Source organism: Alexandromys fortis, unplaced genomic scaffold (assembly GCF_014885135.2).
Source record: "Alexandromys fortis isolate MF-2015 unplaced genomic scaffold, M_Fortis_MF-2015_v1.1 scaffold_0, whole genome shotgun sequence".
Classification (NCBI taxonomy): Eukaryota; Metazoa; Chordata; class Mammalia; order Rodentia; family Cricetidae; genus Alexandromys; species Alexandromys fortis.
Genome location: NW_026067949.1, coordinates 14283672 through 14292953, shown reverse-complemented (window position 1 = coordinate 14292953; position 9282 = coordinate 14283672).

Here is a 9282-nt window from a genome sequence, read left to right as displayed (position 1 = left end):
TCCGTTTAAAATATGGAGAGCTATAGAATTAGGTAATAACATCCTATCTCTGTGAGCAAAATAAATGAGTAGCCATCAAGAGTTATTTTCCAATACATGGGAGAAGAAACTAAGAAGTGATAACTGGGAAACTAGGAGAGGCCAGTCTAATAAAAATATTTAACCCTGTGCCCGCTTTCTGAATTTGAGTCATTTTTCCCATGAGGAACCCATTTACCAATGTAAGAAAAGACCTTACAATACTGGTTAAGTATGCACAAAAATTAATTCCTGATTCCTTTCTAAAGAGAAGCTATAGCTGTGATCTCAAGACCTACATAGAGAGAAGAAAAGAACTCACTATGACATCAAGTACAGTCACAAATAGGCTTTGATGGGCAAGGAGCTAAAGCATCATCAAGACCTGCTTGTAAGAGTGAGCTGATTCTAGGCCACATCTGGCTCACAGTGGATCCTCTTCATTCATGAACCACTAGGTAGTCTTCTGAATTTGTTACGTTGAATATAGTGACATACTTAGTGGTTGCCAGATCCCAAATTGACTTTTTACTGTGCTGTTGTTTTTAAGTAATTCTCGATTATTCTATTTTATCAATAAAGACTCAGGAGCCAGTTACTGGGGTAAAAATCTGCGAGCTCAGAGAGACAGAGAAAGCACCCAGCTGTTTCCTCATCTGCTGTCATCCCCCAGATGAGTGTTCTCTATGCAGTCTCAAACAAACCCTCAAACTCAATGTCCCTCCCTTGTATTTCATGTCCATCTCCCTATCTGTCTTCCTGACTCCCTCTTTCTCTCTACTGGTTTTTCCTGCCAACTGTTTGCTTGCTCTGCCTCTTGACCTATGGCTGCATTTATCTAATCTTGTTTACAATATTCAAGCAGAAAGCTCTTGGATTAAAAATGTGTGCTAGAGCTGAGCCAGGCCACAAAGAGAGGTAGTTTTTACCAGCAAATAATGCAGTCTTGGGGTTCACAGTGTGATCAAATATCCTGAAACACCCTGTAACATAAAAGCTACCATGGAAGGAAAGTTCCGATGCCGTTTTATAAAAGCATCTTTTTCTAAGTCAAACAAATAGTGAGCCTGCACTCAAAAGATATAGCAACATCTCAACTAGAGATGCAATACCTGTACAATAGATGAATTACGTTGCCACATCTGGCCTTTGTCAGCTTCCTTCTTTGTTAATTTGGCCAACATAATACACTGGAAGAATATGTTCAGTCTTGTTTTTCAGCAAAGTGGAATAGCACGAACAATTGGCCAAGTTATCCAATTTCTCTTCCACTGTTTAGCCAGTTACTTACATTTGAATTGGTTGTGTTTCATCACCTTCCATGGACATCCCTGAAAAAAATGAGGAAAATTTATATTAATTTATATTAATGAAAGAGATTTCAGTAATTGAGATGGTCATCCACCATGTGTTTAAAGAAAATAATCACACATAAAAAATAAAATAGACCCTTGTACACTAGTGAGCTGCGTCAGTGGGTGGTTGAGGACTTGCAAACACTCAAGTGAAGAAGCTATCATAGGAATAACAGACATGAACTATGTCTTTTGTATCGTAGGTCAACACTCATTTTAAAATAACTTCACAGAAACACTAAATTTTCTGATTAGTTGAACTGACATCATTCAGACTCCAATGTTGTTACAAAGGGCCCTTAAAACTGAAAAGTGTGGTAACCAAGGTTCTTCAGGTCTAAGAATGTAAATTTGTTCTTACTAAGGCTTCAAGTAATTTTAAAATTCCAACTGCAAACAACCAGGACCACTTGTATTTCTTTAATGAATATCAGCTCTCTGGCATTCCAAAATATTATTTGGTGAAATATTCTACTCCAGAAACAACAGCAACGTCTTTTGACTAGCATTCTATACACATCCTGAATATGTTTTTAATTATTCTCTCCTACAGTGTTTCATCTATGAATACTAAAAAGGCCAGGGGAATGCTTGATCTCCTGACCAAGTATCTTAAATAAGTTTCTATGAGCTGGTTTTATAGCTAAGGAAGAGCACATGAAGCGTCATGACCATGGACTCAAGGTCTCCAACACATACTGCATCAATGTGGAAACTTCTGCCTTCCCGGAGATCACACTGGCTGAAAAGATTGCTTCTTTCCCAGCTGGAGCAGATCCCATGCAGTTAGTTGCTAATGAGGACATGAACATGTCGCAGGTTGGATAAACCTTGATAGTTACTGCATCAGAACCCAATACCTTCCACCGCCCTGTGCTGTTTTATGTTTCTCTCCATCCTAACAACAGCAGAGTAGTGCTGAATAGCATCTCTTTGTGTAAATTGCAGTGAGCTTCCTGGACAATTCAATCTGTTTTCACGGGTTATATAGAAAAACGTAGCTCTGCTTTTAGTGTAAAGGAAATTCTTCACTTTAACTCTCAAATAATCCTGTCTAAATATTTCCTTTAAAAATTTTAAAAGAAATATTTGTCATGTTAACTAACATATGTAAACAAGGTATTTTCCCAGTAAACATAAAAAATTAACTACTATCTTTCACAAATAAGAAACATGCAAATTATTATGTAAAATAATGCCATTTTGATGAGGAATAAATGGTTCAATTTTTGGTTTCAGAACAAATTTACTATCGGCTAGTGTAAAATGGGGCTTATCTAAAGACTGCAGCTAAATGCTTTCAAGAACTCATACATAACTCATGCAATCAAAACCCCTGCAAAATATAGGAACAGATTATTAGGTGTATTAATAAATAATACTTATAACAATATCTCTAAACTGCTTTATATGAATAACAATATAATCATGTGGTAACATGGACTATTGTTGGATGTGTAAATAGAAAAGGTTGAGGATAAGTTCTTATCCAAGTTCACCCAATGGGCAGCTGTCAGAGCTGAATTTTCAATCCTTATCTGTCTGAATTTGAAACCATTCTTTCAGATGTTAAATATGGACTTTAATTAGAAAGAATGCAATAAAAGAGTTAAAATACATGTGTAGATATCAACACAGGAAATTTCAAGTACACCTTTGTAATTCAGTTGTTAAAATCTGTACATTATTTAAAATTTTTCCCGAAACATTTCACTTTGTAAAGAAAAGGTAGAAATTCCTAACTACTGAAAGACAGAATACAGCTACAAGACTTTAAACCCAGACTCTCAGAAGATATCCAATTTTAATACAGTGAAAGCTCACTCAAATATTAATTCTTTTGAACATTCAGTCAAAATTCCCACTGCCTAATTAACAGCACAGCGCCAGGAACTTGAGTCTGTCCCTTAGCTAGAAAGTAAACAAAACTTCTCATTCATTTACTTTCCACTTCAAATAAACTAAAATACTCTCTGGAAGCAATGTTTGCTTGGCCTAAAGGTCACTTGAAACTTAAGTTAAAAAAAATGTCTGTAGAGACTGCACAAAAATGTTTACCAGAATCTACAAAGTGCACTTGGGTTTTCAGGCAATGGCCTTGAATCTCACACTTCCAAAATGTGGCATCAACACATTGCATTTGAAAAGAATATGAAAGCACATTTCAACCACAGTTAATCCTTCAAAATCACCATTAATCTACTTAAGGCATGTATCAGAGCTGAAGACCCACCATCATAGACAGAGGGGCTGGCTGCATTTTAATTGCTGAGTCATGATCAAGAATGGGCTTAGCATGTCATCCTTGCTAGTTTGAATAAAGGATAAAAGCTCTAATATTTAATCTGCTGCTCTTCAACAACTTTTATGAACTGTTATTTTGTGCCAGATGTTCATTTGATTGCTACAAATAAGGCAAATAGAACTTCCAACGCGCTCTACCCAGATCCACAGAGATCATTCGTTAGCCAGGCACGGTAGCTCATGCCTATAATCCTAACACTTGGGAGACTGAGGCAAGAGGATCACTTTGATCCAAGTTTCTGCCCGATTACAGACTTTGTCCCAGGTGAGCCAGAGAAAGAGCAAGATCCTGTTTCAAAAGCAAACAAAACAGAAAATTAGTTTCTAGTTTTATGTTGTTATAGAAAGTAAGTAAATAAGAAGAAAACAAAAGTTTCAGTTGTCATGAATAACTATAGGGGCAGCAAACTGTTTCATGGAAAGTACATACTCGTTAACTTTGAGTTCTTCAATATCTAAAAACTCAAACCAGACATAGCATCTTTCTGCACATCAGGTCGGGTTCCGTCCAATTGCATCTTCAGTGGAACATTCGGGTTCTATTTCTTTCAGCGCCTCATCAGACATTACTTTTATTTCTTTCATTTATTATCCCTATTCTAAGAGAAATGGCAATATTTCTTTGGAACGATGATTGCACTTCCCTAGTGGACTAGGGTGCTGAGAATTTTTCATACTGTATTGGATATTTGTGTTTCTTCTTTATCGAAATGTCAGATAATCTTCCCATTTTAAATTGAATTACTGAGGATTTCATTGATTACCCTTAGATAATCTGGATATTCAACTTTGCCAGAGGAATAGTTGTTCATCTCTTCCCTCATTTCATGTGGGGAATGGGGGAATCATATATTAAAGAGGTTTTTCTCTCCTAAGGAATATGTGAAAAACAACATAAAAATAGACCAATATATTGTCAGCTATCCCATTTCTGCTACAGAAATCAAAATCAGTATACCAAAAAGGCACTTGTCATTCCATGTTTCATATGTCACCATCCACCATAGCCACTTGCAGAAGATAGTGGGAGCTCACTTGCAGAAGATAAGGTCTGATAGATGCATGTAGACTGTTAAATCTTGTTTAGTCCTAAAGAAGAATCAAATCTTGTCATCTGAAGAAGAATAATTGGAACTAAAGAACACCGTGCTAAGTCAACACAGTCAGATACAGAAAAACAAATACAACACATCCCCTCGCATATGTGGAGGTATTAAAAATGTCAGCCTGGATTTAGAATACAGGTGGTTACAGTATAGGAATAGTAGGGGGGAAATAAATAAGTACACAAACAGATGGAATTTGGATAATGAGGACCAAGCATCGTAGGCTAAAAGGAACAATTTCTGATGTTCCGTGGCCCAGTGTGATAGCGACTACTGATGACAATGTGGCATTTCTATCTATAAGATCGTGGCAAAATGGACCTGGACGTTCCAAACATGAAGGCTGTTAGGGAAAGAAAACTGCTAACTGTCCTGGTGGGATCTGTGAGTGCTCTGCATAAGTACTTAACTATTATCACACTGTAGCCGACAAATAAAACCAAATTAAGTTCATTTTATCAAAGCTCTGTGGCTAGAAATAGAAGATGAAGACTTCAGGGGGCTTAGTTTTTTTTTAGAGCCTCTCTTTGGGTTGAGGATGTCTAGCTATTTGCTGGACCCCCACATAGGAGAGTCTCTTTATAAGGGATCATCTATACCTGGGATCTCTTTTGAATACCAATTTTTTTTCTTGTTATGAACACACTAACTAGTCAGATTGATTTCAAGCCCATAGGCAATTAGAATTCACAAGGACTTCTCTGTATGTTATGTTTAGTATAGCTAGCATTTAGATCTTTTTTTTTTTTTTTTTTTTTTTGGTTTTTTGAGACAGGGTTTCTTTGTGGTTTTGGAGCCTGTCCTGGAACTAGCTCTTGTAGACCAGGCTGGTCTCAAACTCACAGAGATCCACCTGCCTCTGCCTCCCAAGTGCTGGGATTGAAGGCGTGCGCCACCACCGCCCAGCTAGCATTTAGATCTTTATATCATAAATGTAGTTTCCTAGTTCTCATTTTCAAGTTATACTTTGCCTGCAGTTTTCCATATAGTATAAGCATAATCTGTGTTGAAACATTTCCATCATTTAAGTATCAATTAATCTGTTGAAGTAACCTTTCATAGGAAGCCCTGGTTGGTTAAACTACAACAGTCATGCTAATCAATGCTTATGTTTACATTCATCCAAATCATAGTTAAGAACTTAAACTGTTTTTGGTACTGAAAATTTCTGAGGATCACACAATCCATTGATGTCCAAAGTGGATCTTGAGGAGGCAACATTTGAATTAAAGAATGCCACAAATGATATCGTTTGCATATTAGGTTACCATGGAGATGTCACTTTGCAGAAATTGTCCCATTATTAATCGCCTGAAAGCATGCAAGAGGCTGAGAACTACTGATGTTATAGCATACTGATTTTAAAGTTTAGGAACGTATGTGCCAGAGAAGTTCATAATTTCCCTATGGCCAGACAGCTGAGAAATAAAATATATGACTGAATTGGGGTTTTGTATAATTCTAATCCAATATCCAACCAGTTCTCTTGGCTTTTGTACCTCTCTTGTTATAAAGAAAATTGGGCCTATTTTGCAGGTGACTAACTATACCAGAAGATGCTTCTGAGTGTACATACATGTGCACATGCTAACATATATAGATATCTGTACATGCATAATTGTTCACACTTACATGTACACACCTATAATCCTTACCACATTATGACTTTGATGTTACTGTTTCAGTCTGAGAATGTAACACCATAGGCTCTGGTTTAAATGATAAAAGTGGGAAAATAGGTGAGGTATGAAATAAACACAATATTATCTGACTTTAAAACTGACATTTTAATTCTAATAATACTGGTAGCTGCTAAAAGAGGTAAAGGCAGTTTTCTTTAATTATTTGAATCCGATATATTGCACATTCCAGGGTGGGTCCCAAACCCAAGAGTAGTTAGACAATATAACCGAAACTCTATGGCAATAGAAAGACAAAGGAGGGAATATAAAGTTGGTAGCTAGGGAGGAAAGGAAGGGTATGAGAAGAGTTAGGAGAGTTTGTGACTAGGACCAAAATAGTTGTTTCAACCTCTCAAGGAATTAATAAATATAATCATTATGTGATTTGTCTTCTACCCAAGTAGGTTTAACATTAATGTTGGTGGGTCTAAGTTTCCATGGCTTTATTCAATTTCATTTTTACTACTCCTTTCCCCTCTGTAATCATATCACAGTCTTGCTAGTGGCAAAGCAATTTTGAAGGAAAAAGATTACTTATGGATACAACGTGGAATTGTGTTAGCATACATTTTGTTCAAGATAGCTAACCAGTGAAGAAAAGTGAGGACTCTGCCTGTCATAGAACCAGGTAGGCTGCCCATGAACGTCCTCCACTCTCTATGCTCCCCCAAACCACTCTCCAAGTTCTCTCCTAGTGCTATAACAGAGCAACAGTGCAGCAAGAAGACAACACAAAGCCATTACATTCTCTGATAATTCAGAGAAGAAACAAAAACCAAGGGAGAAAACATACTCCTAACAAGGATAAACACAGAAATCAGTACCTCAAACTATAATCGTATCAAACCTAGATGCCTAGATACCAGCATAAGAGCACAATAAATAAAACCCAGGGCAATATGTCTCCATAAGGGTCCAACTATCCTATTTCGGTATAACCTGAGCATTCCAACTTAGCTGAAGTATAAGAAAAAGACCTCAGAACCAATTATATGAAGTTGATAGTGATCTTTAATGAGAAAATTAATAAATCCCTCAAGAAATTCCAAAAAAACACAAGCATACAATTGGGAAATGAATAATTCTCATAAAGAAAGACAAGAAAAGAGAAACAAACAAAGAGTAAAATTGTTCAATATCTGAAAAAGGAAATAGAAGCAAAAGAAAACACAAACTGAGAAATTCTGGAAATGAAAAATTTACAAATACAAATAGAAGTTTTACCAACATAGTATAAATAATGGAGGAGAAAATCTCAGGCATTGAAGATACAATGAATGAAATAGATACATCAGTCAAAAATGCATTTAACATATAAATACAAAATATATAAATATAAAAATATTTAAAAATTCCTGACACAAAACATCCAGGAAATATGATGCAATATAAAAAGACCAAACCTACAAATTATTGGAGAACAATTTCAGTTCAAAGGACAAGAAAATATTTTTGGTTAAATCATAGAAGAAATTTTTCCTAAACTAAATAAGGACATGCATATAAAGGTATAAAAAGCACACAAACACTAAGTATACATACAAAAGAATATTAAAAGCTGCAAGATTAAAAGACCAAGTAACTTATAAAGGCAGACCTATTGGAATTAAACCTGACTTTTCAACAGGAAATAATCTTACACTAGCAAAACCCAAAGAAGTAAAGCATATACAAACACACACACATACACAAAATTGCCACCACTACCATCACTACCAACAACAAAATAACAGAAATTGATCATTCGTATATCCCAACATCAAATATCTTAATTTTCTAATAAAAAGGCACAGACTAACAGAATGGATGTGAAAAGAGGATCCATCCTTCTACTGCATACAAGAAACATGATTCAATATCAAGGATAAATATTATTCCAGGGTAAAAGGTTTGGAAAGAATATTACAAGAAAATGGAGCCAAGAAGCAAGCTGGAATAGCCATTCTAATATCTATTAAAATAGACTTCAAAGCAAATTTAATCAAAAGAGACGGGAGGCTATGACACAACACAGTCATCAAAGAAAAAATTCACCAAGATGACATTTCAATTCTTAACATTTATGCCCTAAACAGAATAGCACCCACTTTTTACAAAGGAAACATCCCAGTCTCTAGTACCTCCATAGTGGTGATACACAGATTAATAGAAATGGGTTAAATTAATATGTAAGACTTAGCCAATAAGAAGCTAGAGCTAATGGGACAAACAGTGATTTAAATAATATAGTTTCTGTGTGATTATTTGAGTTCTAAGTGGCCGGGATGAACAAGCAGCTCCCTACAACCTATTGGCGCACCAACGTGGTGGACTAAAATCCACATTAAAAAAATGAGAAAGCTTGAAAAGAAAGCTAGACACAAAAGAACAGAGTTAAGCATAGCTTCTTGGTAGCCAGCATTTTGCTGGTGGCATGCTGTGGCTCCTTTAGGAGAGGTTCCCCTGATGCAGTGGTAGCAGGATAAAAGCGGCTGTTTTGAAATGCTGGCATTCTGGGCCATGCTGCCAGTGTGAACTGTGACTCTTTCTGGAGATCTGGCTATGAAACACTTGTATGGGTTTTGTGGGCCCGGGTGCTTGTATGTCCACTTGGGAAAGTTGTTGAGACCATGACCTCAACTAAACGCCCCCGCCTGGACAGGTAGCAAGATTAGGTCTGCTAGGAGTGCACAGGCAGGAAAGCATGGTGGATTCCTACTGCCATACACAGAGATATTTTCAGGCCGTGCAATGCTCTGCATGACATATTTACCTATTCCTGAGATAAAAAGGGGTTATTGCTGCATGCTCATTCTCAGAGTTAAAGTGCTGAGCACA